Genomic DNA, 15502 nt, shown 5'->3' on the forward strand with positions numbered 1-15502 from the left:
AAGGAATTTACACCATGAGAGCCCAAGAAAAGCCCAAATCGTACAATTGGCTCTTAACATTTAAAAGGCATAACAAGTATAGTAGTAATATATATATATAAAAAAAAAAAAAAAAAGGCAGCTTTGTGGTTAACATGGTTATTTTGCACCACTAAGGTCCTAGTTTTCAATACTACCAGGGTCAACACCTGCATGGAGTTTGGATGTTTTATCTGCTTTTCCTCATAAGCTTAAAAAAAAACCCCATACTAATAGTGTTACTGGGTTTTCAATCAAATAGGCATATGTTTAGCTACCATAGGGAAATAATATTTTAAGCTCCATTTCGGTCAGTGGCTAATGTGTATTCAATGACAATATCAGTATAGCTCTGAGGAATTTGTTGGCACAACATAAAGAAATAGAAAAGGAATTTTTTTGTTGGTATCAGCCTCCCAAAAATGTTGGCTAAATCTATCACTCATCCATCACAGCAACAATAACATATGGTAGGAAGAACAGTTCCTTCCACTGGTTCACATTAAAAAAAATAATTGCGTGCCAATAGCTGTCTTGATCATATACCAAAATTCTCATAAATTGGAAGAGGAGGTGGCCTGGAACAAACAATAAGATGCTGTGAACTCCTTCTCTGGATGCTCTGCTCAATGTCGGGCCATTATACTAGTATCTGTATGTAGGAGTGTTCAGATGTAGCAGGTAGGTGTAGAATGACGGGGGCTCATGAAATTTTCTGTTTTAAATATATATATTTAATCAACATATATTGTAATGTTTCAATAAGTTTCTATAAGGGAAACATTTGCTAAAACGGTGGCATTTTGGTATAAACTTCAGTAGTGTCCATCGAAATTGTCACGGTCCCGCCTCCCTGTTCACATGGCTAGGGGGCAGAGCCTTCTCCCGAGCCTCACTTCCGGAGCTTGGATGCTTTAAAAACTGACATCTCCGGTGAACTAGCGCCGGCTATAAGCTTAGCGCTGCTTTGCCTGTGATTGCAGGTCCTGTAAGTGTTATCCTGATCCATCTGTGCCTGTGCCCCCGTGCCCTGTCTGTGTTTCGTCCCCTAGTCGTCCCCCCATTCCTCTGTCCCCTCTCCTACCTCCTCACTCGGTTGCTTCCTCTGGTACTGACCTCGGCCTGACCTCGACTCCGCTTCTGCTCTTTCCTCCGGTCCTCCTTCTGCCCGTACTGTGCTTGACCCGGCCCGCCTGACCATTCCTCGCATGTCCCGCAGCTCTGCTCCCCAGCTGTGCTTTGAGGCAGTGTACGAGCACACACTGTCTATCTACTTCCTGGTTCTTGTTTCTCCGTGTAGTGTCTTCTGCTGCAGAGCTCCGGCTCCCCCTGGTGGCAGCTTGACAGAAATATTGTCTTTTCTTTACTTTTTTTGAGCACAGTTATCCAGCCATTTTAAGTTGATGGCTTTTTCTTAATATTAGATTCATTTTCATTAATATTACATCAGTGGATATTGATGAACTATTTTAGTAGCCACTCATGATATTGTAGCATTGTTCTATTTGCTTCAATAGAATAATGCTGCAATATTTTGTACAGCTGGTTAAAAATTGGCACAGAAAAGTATGAGCCAGCCTACAGTCAGTGTAGATTTTCTATGGGTTTCAAATCAGGACATTTTCTTATATTAAGCCAAGGTAGACTTTGAGACCTGCTTAGATTATTGTGCTGTTAGATGTTCCAGTGACACCCAAACTTTAGCTTCCTCACGGAAAGCATGATATTTTCTCCTAGGATTTTCTGATACTTCCATTTTACCCTTTATATGCTGCAGGTTTCCAATGTAAAAAGAAGTAAAGCAGCACCAGCTCACCCCTAAGCCTCCACCATGATTTACTGTAGGCAGGGTGCTCTCTTCAGAGTATGATTCATTCTTCTTCCTAAAGAGATATTGGTGATCCATAGTCCTGAAAGTTACAATTATATTTCATCACTCCACAGAACAGTAATCCCAAATTTCTGTAACTTATTTATATGGTTTTGATATTGGAGTAAATTTTTATTGTGCTTTTGAGTCAGTAGAGATGCACATCTTGGAACTCGGACATGGAGACCTTCAGCATTTAGTATGCATGTAGTTAAGGGAACCTGTCAGATCCCATAACTGTTCAACACCTCTTCTATAGTTATCTATAGAAGTTATCTATTATATTAGTCTATAGCTTTCTTTTAAAAAAGAAGATTTAATCTGCAGCATTACGAATGCTAATGAGGCAATAGCAGTTCAGTAGGTCATCTCTTCCTCCGGACTAGTCCTGCCTCAAATCTTTTAATGAAGTTTACCAACAGTCCTAGCAAGAAGAGAATTCCACTGAGGATGTTAATCATCCTCACGGGAATCCAAGGCAAAACTAGTCTGCCCCTCCAGAATAGTCTTACTTCATTAGCATACATGATGCTGAAAATTAAAACTTCATTTTTAAATTATTTTACTATGTCACATACAAGACTGAATTAGACTACACAATTTGGCATATGTACAGTTTTTAACTGTTATCAGAGCTAACAGGTTTCTTTTAAAGAAAATCTGGCAACAGATTTTTACTACCTCATCTGAGATCAGCATAATATAGGAAAAGAGACCCTGATTCCTGCGATGTACCACTTAAGTTTACTGGGTGCAGCAGTTGTGACACAATCAGAGTTGTTAGATGTTGCAAAGTTCAGAAAGTTAGCTCTGCCCACACCACAGCTTTCTGTGTACATTGTCCATTAACAGTGAGCTGCTTATCAGAGGAGGGAAGGTGGTCCGATCACTTGGCACAAGGCAGCTTGTCACAGCAATGATAATATCCTAGTGATAAATTCTTCACTGTAAGTAAAGAACAGCACACAGATTAATAAATGACACATAGCTGAAAATCTATGTTACAGTGCCTCCTGCTGTCTTTAGATTACATAGCAAAAACTTGCTGACAAATTCCCTCTGAAATGTTCCTATTTCATTAGTTTATTAAAGAACAAGAGGAAAGGAGTATATGATGCAAAAACGTATTTTATTAAGTACTGTGGCAGATTAAAACACCAATGGTTTACAGAAAAGAGGAAAAATGGTAAATAAGAACTGGGATAGTAAACACATCGACAGTTACAATATTGCAAAAAACAATAGTACAAGTGAAAAGGGCATACTGCAAATCCAGCTATGATATCCAAGTGCACAAAGAGGTAGAGACTATCAGTGGTCAACTGTAACCTTATAATGACAGCCACAACAAGATAAAGGAGGAGAAAAGGACTATGGAATTTTCTTTCCCCTGATGAAGCTGCTCTGTCACCAATGTGAAACATGCATTGGGGAGCCTGATCCTGGGAGTTTACTTGCTGACTGGTTGGTCCCTGTTAACCCTTGTGTCACACATACACTGGTATGTAACTGGGAAAGTTTTTCCTCCTTTATCTTGTTGTGGCTTTCATTGTAAGGTCTCTTACAGGTGACCACTGATAGTCTCTACCACTTTGTGCACTTGGATATCATAGTTGGATTTGCTGTATACCCTTTTCACTTGCACTATTGTTCTTTTCATGGGCAGATGTGCAATATCTAGATAATGTGAATTGTGTGCATAGGTGGAATATTGTAACCGTCGGTATGTTTACTGTCCCAGTTCTTATTTACCATTGTTCCTCTTTTCTGTAAATCATTGGTGTTTTAGTCTGCCACAATACTTAATAAAATAAGTTTTTGTATCCTACACTCCTTTCTTCTTGTTCTTTGATGATATATTCAGTGTATGTGCGGGTCAGCATCACAGAAATACATACAGTGGAGCTACTCCAGGCAGAATACAAGCCAGCCGGTCCGGGCAGTGCGATCCGATACTCACACGAGTCGCACACAAGTGTGACCCCGACCTTTGACATTTTTCCAATTCATTTGAATAAATTAACTCAAATAAACCAAATATTGCATCCATCACAAAAGCATGGCTTCACAAACGAAGAAGAGTTCAGGTGATGACCTGGCCGCCTGCAGTCCAGACTATTCACCAATAGACTACATTAGACAAGAATGGGACAACAATCCTTTCCCAAAACTCAAGCTACTGGTCTCCTCACTTTACGTATATACTATTGTACAAAGAAGAGTGGATGCTACACTATGGTAGACATGTCCTGCCCAACTTTTTTTTAGATCTGTTGCTAATTGCGTTATTTTTATCTATTCATTTAGTTATTTTTAAAGAAATGGAAAAATGTCTAATGTTCAACTTCTGATCTGTGTTCTATGTTGTATTATGAATAAAATATGGCTATAAGAGATTTTCAAATTAGTAGAATTGGGGTTGTAACTTGCATCAGTGGTTGAATATGAATTTGATTGCAACTATAGTGCTCAAAAAAATAAAGGGAACACTTAAACAACAAAATGGTATTTTAGTGTTCCCTTTATTTTTTTGAGCAATACATATATATAAATATATATATATATATGTATGACATCCACAGGGCAGGTGATAAATGTAGGACATCTTAGGCCTCCAATGATCATGAGGATGAGGTGCCCAAAGTCCCCTGTGTGAATGAAACAGTAGTGATCATGTGCGTCCATTGCTCCAGTCACTGTCTATAGGAGCTAGATCAGCGCATGCGCACTACCTTTTCATTCACGCATGGCATTTTGGACCCCACATCCTAGAGGTCAGTTTATCATCTATTCTGTGGATAGATGATACATTTTTGAGGGTACACCTAAACAAGCAACTATAGACAAAACTGTACAATATGCACTAGTATATTTGCCATACCTTGGAAAGAAGTGGACACACTCTGTTCAATATTAGTTTATACATTCTTATAGTTATTTCTGTTTACAAAACTATTATCATGATTGATTGTGAAATTCACTTTAGGTGTCACATTACATGGGCTCTCAATCTTAAAACTTATATTGAAATGCCCAATTTATAAATTGAGATGATAAAGGTGGATCCCTGCTCAGAAACATTATACACACCTAGTGTAAGAACAGAAAGCAAATACTGAAAGTATCCTGTTCTTGAGAACCTAAATGGTCCACCTGTTACTCTACATTATGAACAGTAAACCACAAAAGTGAATACACCCCTCACATTTTTGTAGATATTTTAATGTCTTTTCATGAGACAACACTGAAGATATGATACTTTGATACAATGTAAATTAGTCAGTGTACATTTTGTATAAGGCCTAAGCCACACAGCGAGAAAAACGGTGCAAGTGGAGTGCGATAAAACATCACATTCCACTCGGACCAATATTAGCCTGTGTGACAGCGCACATGAGCGATTATTTTTTCAGCCCTAATCGGACTCAGAAAACAATCGCAGCATGCTATGACTGTAATGCAAGACTTTTTCTCTCGTACCAATTCAAGTGAATGGGGCGAGAAAAAAATCGCACTGCACTCGAGGTACACCGGTGTATCACGCGTATAGAGCGAGAATCGCAATAGCTGGCAACAGAGGAGAGAGGGAGATAAATCCCTCCCGACCCTCCGCAGCGCTGGCCCGCCCCTACTCAGAGCCGGCCTGCCCCTCGCAGCTGAGGTCCGCTCGCACAATCGGACCTCAGTCGCAGGGACACTTGCATGACACTCGGCTCCTGCTGTTCTGCCAGCGTGAGCCGAGTGTCATGCGAGGATCGCACTAGTGCCCCGTGTGGCCCCGGCCTAACAGTGTAAATTTAGTGTGCCCCTAAATAACAACACACAATCAATGTATAAACTGCTGGCAACATGCAGGTAAAGTATGAGGCCACATTCAGGACCCGCTGCGCTGTTGCGTCCTGACCTGCGGGGCAGCAAGTCTCCTCCGCAGGAGGCTGCAGCTGCTCATGCCAACGATCAGGGTTTGGGGCGCTGCAGTCAATCGTTTGTGTTCTCCCTATGGAGAGCACCTGCCACTCCACAGCAAAGAATTGACATGCTGCGGCCTCTGAAAGCCGCACCGCAGGTCAGTGTTTGCTGCGGGCCATACATGCACAGTGGGCATCCACTGTGCTTGTACTGTATATCGCAGTGATTTGGACGCAGCGAAAACGCACTGCATCCAAAACGCTGCAAATACTGATCGTGGGCACACAGCCTAATAAGAGGGAAAGGTGAGAAGATTTTCTTTTTTTGCGCTTGTGAAGAGCAGCATAAAAGGGGACATTACTAAAGGATGGGACAATGTTACAAGGATGGGCACAATACTAAAGGGATGAGCACAATACTACAGGGCACAAGGATGGGCACAATACTACAAGGATGGGCACAATACTACAGGACACAAGGATGGGTACAAAACTACATGACACAAGGATGGGCACAATACTACATGGCACAAGGATGGGCGCACTACTACATGGCACAAAGATGGGCACAATGCTACAAGTATGAGCACAAAACTACAGGGCACAAGGATGGGCACATTACTAGAGGGCACAAGGATGGGCACATTACTACAGGGCACAGGGATGGGGCATATTACTACAGGGCACAAGGATGGGGGACATTACTACAGGGTACAAGGACGTGCACATTACTACAGGGGACAAGAATGGGAGACATTACTACAGAGCACAAAGATGGGTACATTACTACAAGATTTGAGGACATTACTACAGGGCAGAAGGATGGGGGACATTACTACAGGGCACAAGGATGGGGGATATTACTACAGGATGGGGGACATTACTACAGGGCATAAGGATGGGCACATTACTACAGGATGGGGAATTACTACAGGGCACAAGGATGGGGAATGTTATTACAGGGCACAAGGATGGGGGACATTACTAAAAGATGGGAGACAGTATTACAAGATGTTGGCTAAGATTACTATATGATGCTGCTATTTGTAAAACAATATTACAAAAAGTTGATAAAATGTAAAAAAAAATAAAAATAAAGCATGAAACTTTTTTTGCCATTAAAAATGCTTTTTTATATATATATAAGCTTAACAAAATAAAAAAAAAGTGCAGGTTTGATATAATAACCAAGCAATAAATGTTCAAAAACGTGACCCAAAGGTGTTAAGAAAAAAATCATGGAGTCATTAAAAATGTCACTTTGTCCCGCAAAGAATGCAGCCCCTCAATTTTTTTTTCTATGTGCGGCCCATATACACCGCTGAGTTTGAGACCCCTGGTCTAGGCCATCTTTATGTAGAGCAACAATTCTTTCTTTCAGATCCTCAGACAATTCTTTCACATGAGGCGCCATATTGAACTTCTAGTGAAAAGTATGAGAGCGTGTGTGTGCGATAACACCAAATTTGCCACCCCTGCTCCTCATTCACACCTGAGACCTTATAACACTAGAGAGGGAAAATAGCTAATTAAGCACCATTTGATCATTGCAGTTAGGGGTGCACTCACTTTTGTTACCAGCAGTTTAGACATTAATGGCTGTGTTGAGATATTTAGAGGAAACAAAATTTACAGTGTTCTACAAGCTGTACACCGACTACTGTACATTGTATCAAAATGTTGTATATTCAGTGTTGTCCAATGAAAGGTATCAAATACCGTGTTTTTCCAAAAATAAGACAGGGCCTTATATTATTTTAGTTTAAAAAAAAAAGGGCTAGGGCTTAATTTTGGGGGAGGGCTTATATTTTTTCTCCATGAACAACAATCACATTTATGCTTCAATTTACCTTGAAGGTGTATGGCCAGCTTTAGGGTTAGTAACCTTAACCCTAACTTACATTCAGAAATGCTGGGTCAGTGTCTCTTAGGGTAACACTTACTGGCACTCTCAAAACACTGTGCGGCAGTGGCACTCTACTCTATGCATCCGGGAGGGCATCAGAAGGTGGGAGTCTGGAACGGGACTCGGGAACAGTGGTTGTAATGTCACATGTGGCTGCTCATGCGGGAACAAGCAGGGCCGGCCGGGATCCAAGAGGTGACACTCGGGAGGCGGGAGGTGAGACCCTGGAGCATCCAAGCCCCCACCATAATGTAGTAGCGGCCAGGAGGTAGGAGTCAGGAACGTCAACAAAGCAAACATCATAGCACAGTAGCAGCCAGGAGGCAGGAACCAGGTGACAACACTCAGGAAGCGGGTGAGCAGATTTTACCCTGCCATGGTGGGAGTAAGTGGCAGGATGATTTGGGAGCTACATGACTCCTATTCCAGTGCCTCCAGCATTAGGTTATGTCTCCATGATGTTAGTGACACAACCTAGTGCTGGAGGCATTCACTAACTAGGGCTTATTTTTGGAGTAAGGCTTATATTTAAAGCCTACTCCAAAAATCCCTTAAAATCAAGCTAGGGCTTATTTTGGGGGGAGGGCTTAGTTTTGGAAAAACAGGGTAGTTACAAAAATGTCAGGGGTGTACTCCCTTTTTTGATATACTGTATATATGGAAACAAACCTGCCAGAAACATAAAGCAGTTTATTTATTATGTTATTTATGTCTAAACATTCATTTGTCAACTAGAGAATAGATAGTGATGACACTTCTTGATCCATCTTTTGAAGATCCCGCAATAGTAAAGCTTCACTGAAAATAAAAATATCCAAACATGTTCAGTGCTCTAATACATGCTGAATACTTACCAAAGGATCTAAAAGACTCTAGTACTTTCTATTGACAACCAGAGGGTCCGTAGCTAAAGTAAACCCAACAGCGTCAACACTTTTATATGTTAAACCATCATTACTATATTCATATTTGCTGCCAATCACTGTCAGAAAGAAGCCAGTCTAACCATCAGCCTACACAGACAACTCACAACTGAATATTTTTTAGACTTTATAAAATGGATTGTTTATTTTGCATAATAACATTACTTACTACAGTTAAATCTGGTCCGCTTAAAGGCGGCAGACATGTAAATTGCCGCGCTGCCCGGCTATTTAACATTCCAGCCAAGAGCACAAAGAATGATTTGCTGCCTGAGAAAGAGAAGGAAACATTTAACATTCACATTATAAAAAAACATGAATAAAAGGCAAAACTCCGCTGTTAATGGCATGTTTGACATTTACAAGAACAAAATAAAGTGTGTTGCTCTGCCTGAAATCAGTAGAAAACAAGACTTGACAACATAGGCAAAGTTGTAAGCTACCTACACGTTAGTAGGGGGTTAATTTATCAGAGCTGTGGTGTCAATGAATCAGTCAAGGAGTATGTTGTATCTCTACAACTGCAAAGTTTCATCCCTGCAACTCCTTAAAGGGAGCCTGTCAGGGGCGATATGCATCCAGAACCATGAGCAGTTCTAGGTGCATGTGGCTAATCCCTGCCTGATACTTTACACACTACGACATCACTAGCGATCTCGTTAGCGATGTGAAATTCTAGATCGCAAGTGCGATCTTTCGAGATCGCACATGCGTAAAATGACCTATGTGCGCTCTCTAAAGATCGCACTTGCGATCTAGAATTTCACATTGCTAACGAGATCGCTAGCGATGTCGTAGTGTGTAAAGTACCCTTTAACTGTCCCTGTATCTAGTAGCATAGATAAAGAGATCTTTAGAAAAAGTATTTCTAAAGATCCTATATAATATGCTAATGAGTGCGGGGACTAGTTGCAAGGGTCTTAGTTCCTGCGCTCATTCTGCCCTCTTAGCATGCTAGCATGCCCACAGGGGCGTACTAACATGCCATTCAAAGCAGCATCACCAGCGGTGACACGTGTACCTATGTCCGCTGTCACCGCTGATCCGAAGTTCTAGCACTTCTGGCCATGCGCACTAGACCGCTCTGAAGTCGGGACATGTAAACCTGGCTTCATACAGCGCATGACTGGAAGGGATGGGCATTCTGATCAACAGTGACAGCAGACACAGGTATGCATGTCACCGCTGGTGATGCTGCATTGAATAGCATCTTAGTACACCCCTGTGGGTGTGCTAACATGCTAAGAGGGCGGAATGAGCGCAGGAACTAACACCATTGTGACTAGTCACTGCACTCTCTTTAGAAATACTTTTTCTAAAGATCTCTTTATCTATTCTAGTGTATACAGGGATAGTTAGGCAGGGATTAGCAATATGCACCCAGAACTGTTCGTGGTACTGGCTCCATATTGGACCTGACAGGTTCCCTTTAAGAGCTTTTAGACTGGCCGTGATGGTTTTATTCTACTGCATCCTAAACTGCAGGGCAGGTCAGTGAGGCTGCACTGAATGCACCCTGACTGCCGAGCTGGTATGTAAGAGGTTAAAATCCCACTCCCATGCCCAAACCCTGCCCCCTTTATGGTGTACAATGACACTATTTTCCTCACTATTGGCTCCCCTATATAATCCCCCTACTTCCTGGCCTCTCCTCATCCTGAGATCCGGACGCTGCTGTGCTGCTGGCAACCCGGACACAGTCTGCTGCTGTCCCACCCTTCCTCCCCTTTTATTGTATGTTATATTGTTTTAAGTCACAGCGGTCAGTGGTTGAAAATGGTGGATGTTAAGCAAAGGCTGATTGTGTCGGGAGTCCGGCCTGGCATTACGCCTCGTTTTAAATGGTATATCCGGTTGGATAATTACAACGGTTAATTTAAAGCTGTGACCGACCCCAACCCAACAAAAGATGAGAGTTTGTATAAATATTTGATTATCTCTCCAATAAAGTTGATTTGGTTTACTACAATTGTGTGTTTTGTTCGGGCATGGGACATTGGTTCAGTGGTGGGGTCTCGGCAGTCAAAGCACTGTGTACATCCACTGTTGGACACTTTTGTGGTGCATATTTTAAGCTTCATTTACCTTATTTCTCAAGCGAGGAAACATTGCATGAGCTTCAAGTGCAGAGGTTTGCAATATATGGATTAAAACCATGCTAATATTTGCTTGGGTATCAGAACCATTTAATTTTAGTCCATACGTTAAGGAATGGAGTTTTTTTACTAAATGACCATGCTCGAACTGGCCCAAAGAGGAACTGGAGAATTTCCTGGTAGGCCCTTATGCCCTAGTAGACCTTAATTCTATCTGTATTAGCAGCCGTTGGCTAAATGTACTTAATTCACTACGTAAAGACAAAGAAAACATCTTATCATTTATTTATAAAACGGTCCAGTTTATTAATATATAGAAATAGAGGTAAACTTGTGATTATGGGTAATGTAATGTTCGCATGTAGCTGAGCAGGTGCCCTCAAAGTCAGTGTTACTGGTGGGTCCTTGGCACCACAGTCCAACACTGTATGGGGCAACCATGTACTGTAGGCAATGAATGTTTCAGTGTATGAGTTACACATATCTACAACAAAGGAGCTGAAAAGAAAAAATGCACAAACCTGGCGTCTTATCCTGGTGGAACCAATGCAAGAGGGTGTAGAGGATCACTCACCTGGGTAAGTTGTTCAAGTCACAACTACTGTAGATCTCTTGTTAGGCCTAAGCCACATGGCATGAAAATCGGAGCGAGTGGAATGCAATGTTTTATCGCATTCCACTCGGACCAATATTAGCTTATGTCCCTGGACCCATAAGCGATTATTTTCTCACCCTAATCAGACCGAGAAAACAATCGCAGCATGCTGCGATTGTAATATGAGTCTTGTTTCTCTCGCACCCATTCAAGTCTATGGGGCGAGAAAAAAAATCGCACTGTACTCGCAGTACACCGGTGTACCGCGAGTGCAGGGTGAGAATGGCAATAGCCGGCAACGGAGGAGAAAGGGAGATAAATCCCTCTCTCCCCCCCGCAGCACCTGCCCACCCCTCCTCAGCACTGGCCCGCCCCTCCTGAGAGCCGGGCCGCCCCCTGCAGCTGAGATCTGATCGCATGATCGGACCTCAGTGGCAGTGACACTCGCATGCCACTCGGCTCCTGCTGTGCTGCCAGCATGAGCCGAATGTAATGTGAAGATCACAGTAGGTCCCCGTGTGGCCCCGGCCTTAGCGTGAAAAAACAGCTGCTGCCGCCTCATGGTGAGAAGTAATTTAGTAAAGCAGGAGAGAGTGGTTGTAATGCCACGCTGCCGGATTTCATTCAAATCAGCATGTTTTATTCTTCATAGTTCTACACGTTTTTGAGCTAGCTTGCTCCTTCTTCAGGAAACAACAATACAGGTACTGTTGGTTCCTAAAGAAGGAGCATGCTAGCTCCGAAACGTGTAGAACGATAAACAATAAAACCTGCTGATTTTAATGAAAATTCTTCTGAGTCTATCTCGCAGCACGGCATTACAACCCCTCTCTCCTGCTTCGCTGATCACACATCTAGGGGAGAGTGTTGTGAACACATTTGGACTGGGTTCTGGTTTGGGGCTCCCTCTTGTGGCCACTGCTGGTAGTGGAGTTGGTCTGCTTAACAGAAGCCAGACAGCTGATGATGATTGGAAATCAGGTTGTTCAAACTGGGCCTATATAACTCAGCAGTTTTCTCTTGGTCTGGGCCGGTGATCAATGTTGCTTCCTGTGGTGCTGTGGATATTCTGAAGCCTGCCCTATCTTCTGTCTCTACCAGAACTCCTAACAGATAAGTTTGGTCTTTGTACCTCTGCTGGTTTTGTTTCCATTTTTCTGTTGTTAATATTGGAGGTATTAAGGCTGGTCTCCTGATTTTGCCTGTGGAGTACTGGGTAGAGTTGGATTATTCCCTGCTGGGAATGTCTGTGTAACTTGCTCCATATTCTGCAATGTATTTGTGTTTTGTCATGCTTGATATTAATGTTAGTCCTTCCTCTATATTAGTGTTTTGCTTGGATCCCAGTAACACCAGAGTACTGTTATAGTGGGGGAGAGGCCGTGTGGTCTCAGCTTTTTTGCTATCAGGTGTGTTGGTTTTTTCCTATGGTTTTGTGCGGCTGCAGACAGTGTGCTCTTTTCTGTCCTTTCCTATATAGATAGTTTGGGCCTCATCTTTGCTGAATCTGTTTTCTACCTGTGTACTGTGTTTAATCTTGTCTCCCTGGTTTGTTATGTTTGGGGACTATCTATATCTTTGGGGAACTGCTCCGAGGCAGATTAGCTTTTCGTGTTTTTCTCCCTTTAGGAAGAATTAGTTGTGTTGTCAGTGTGAGGTCTGCAGTCAGCTGAGTTCCCAACCACTCTGGTGACACTCTGGATTTCCTAGTTTTTGCCTTTCTATTGATCCTCCTCGGTCACTGAATCATAACAGGAGAGGTTTGGAATGGGAAGAGGAGCTGCTAACCCTGATAAAGAGATGTGATCAGTATTGGGAGCTGGACATATATAAGATTCGTGTGCAACATAGACACATAAAGAGAGATTCTCAAGTTTGGAGGTTATCCCATATCCATTGGGTAAGGGATTGCAGTATGTGGCAGGAGGAGCTTTGGGTTCCCAGAAGCATCAACACAGATGTGAGTGCGGCTTCTGAACCCTTAGGTTAAAATCTGCACCTGAAAATCAGTTTCTGAAGGAGATTGTTTCTGCAGCATAAGCATAGATTTCTGCAACAATGTCTCATTAAGATAAATCTAACATTTTCAGATATTTATGCAACTTATCTGTGTGAATATAGCCTTACCTGTATGCATCTAGCGATATCTTCACTCCCTTTATCTTCCATAGGATTCAATACACATTTTATCAGTGTCAAACTTTGAACACCACTTTCTAATGCAGTCTTAGGGGTACTTTGCACACTACGACATTGCAGGTGCGATGTCGGTGGGGTCAAATCGAAAGTGACGCACATCTGGCTTCGCTGTCGACATCGCAGTATGTGAATCCTTTAACATACGATTAACGAGTGCAAAAGCGTCATTATCGTATGATCGGTGTAGGGTCTGACATTTCCAAAATTTCGCAGCAGTGACGGTACGATGTTGTTCCTCGTTTGGCAGGCAGCATATGACTCGCCCACCCCAGGGCTATGGGACACCCGGTGCCGGGCCGGACGAGTCCGGGAGTCGTCAGTGGTGGCGGGGCCCAGCTCCGTGGCCCTGGTGGGTGTCAGTTTAAATAAGTGGCTGATGACTTGGTGATGAATAAAGTTTGTGTTCGTGACGCCACCTATGGTATGCGGCTATTAAGCCGCCGCTGCTGTGTAAGGCCTCCGGGGTGATGATATGGCAGCAATGATGGTACTGCTCCCCACAGGTGAAGCAATGCCCCGGGGCACACTGTTGGTGCTCGTGAGAGTCTATGGTGTAATGGAAGGCTAAGCAGATAAAATAACAGAGACCACTCCAAGGATGCAGTTTCAAGTTCTTTACTCACACATCCTGGTATGTGCACACTGGTGCCCTCAGACGACTGGAACCCACTGTCAGGGACCTCCGCCGTTTCTGGGTGATTCTTGGAGTAAATACCGGTACTCTTCTCTCTGGGGTGTCTCTGTTTTCAGCTGTCTTCCTAAGCCTAGCTCTTTTAGGATGAACCTGCTCGGCCTCCACCACAGCCTCCAGGCTGGGAGGTCACCTGTCGGCTGATTACCCCTTTTCTAGAATTTCTGCTGTGGGCTGTGGCCCGGGGAGTTTACAACATTCCCTGGGCCTCGGTTTTTACTGTTTGGAGGTGATTTTGCACTCTTCCGGTTTCTAGCGACCGTCCCCTGCTGCAGCTTGATCCCTCCACCGATGTTCCTGTGGAACAGGCCACCGCAGCTCTACAGCTACCCGTGGCCCTGGGATCCCTTCTGTTCTCTGCTTGGTGTCACCTGGACCCTCTGAGTCCCAGGATCTTCACCAGGAAGCGTTGCTTTCTTTCCTTAGCTCCTGACTGACTTGGAGCTCTCTTCCTTTCTCTCCTCCTTGCCTGCCTCCTGCAGGCCTCCTTCTCCTTCCCCACTCTCTCTCGATCTGCTCACACTAGACTTTCCTTTCTGTGTCTGCTCTCATGTGGCTCCTCCCACCTCCCCAGTTGCTCTGATCTACCCTATAGGAGCAGGGATGGGTCTTACGGCCCCTCCCAGCATGCAGCATGGGAGGGTTTCTGCCACTATCCCTGGTCCCAGTTTGTTCCTAGCAATGGGTGTAGTGTGGATTTACCAGGGGACCGCTGTTCACTCCCTTCCTCATGCAGAATGGGGCATCACACCGCTGGATGGGGTGCAATGTCCTGTGGCGACGGAAGCCTCAGGGGCGCCACACATACATCGCTGTGTGTGAAGCCATAGGAGCAAGGAACATCAGCTTACCTGCGTCCCGGCTGCTATGCGGAAAGAAGGAAGGAGGCGGTTCGCCGGCCAGAGCGACATCGCAGGGCAGGTAAGTGCATGTGAAGCTGCCGTAGTGATAATGTTCGCTACGACAGCAATCAAAAGATATCGCTGCTGCGACGGGACGGGGACTATCGCGCTCGGCATCGCAGCATCGGCTTGCGATGTCGTAGTGTGCAAAGTACCCCTTAGAGTAGGGGTCTCAAACTTGGTTGGGTGTATGGGCCGCACAGAGGAAAAAAATAATTTGGGTGGCCGCATTCTTTGCGGGACAAAGTGACATTTTTATTGGTACCATATATTTTTTTTTACACACCTTTGGATCACTTATTTTCAACATTTTTCACTTGTTTATTTTAACAAATGTGCACATTCTCTGGTTAAATATAAAAAAAAAAAAAAAAATTTGATGGTAAAAAAAAAG

The 15502-nt window shown here is 43.5% G+C and overlaps 1 long non-coding RNA gene across 1 annotated transcript in view; it reads right to left on the minus strand.

The window, feature by feature from the left end:
- Positions 1-2613: 2613 nt before the first annotated feature.
- Positions 2614-15502, minus strand: part of LOC142285365 (uncharacterized) — a 43149-nt gene continuing 30260 nt past the window's right edge. Inside the window, exons 2-3 of the long non-coding RNA XR_012746766.1 lie at positions 8795-8895; positions 2614-2833 (exon numbers count right to left, since the gene is read on the minus strand). This is a non-coding gene — a long non-coding RNA (uncharacterized LOC142285365). The remainder of the gene's footprint in view (positions 2834-8794; positions 8896-15502) is intronic.

This window comes from Anomaloglossus baeobatrachus, chromosome 2 (genome assembly GCF_048569485.1).
Source record: "Anomaloglossus baeobatrachus isolate aAnoBae1 chromosome 2, aAnoBae1.hap1, whole genome shotgun sequence".
In the NCBI taxonomy this organism is placed as follows: Eukaryota; Metazoa; Chordata; class Amphibia; order Anura; family Aromobatidae; genus Anomaloglossus; species Anomaloglossus baeobatrachus.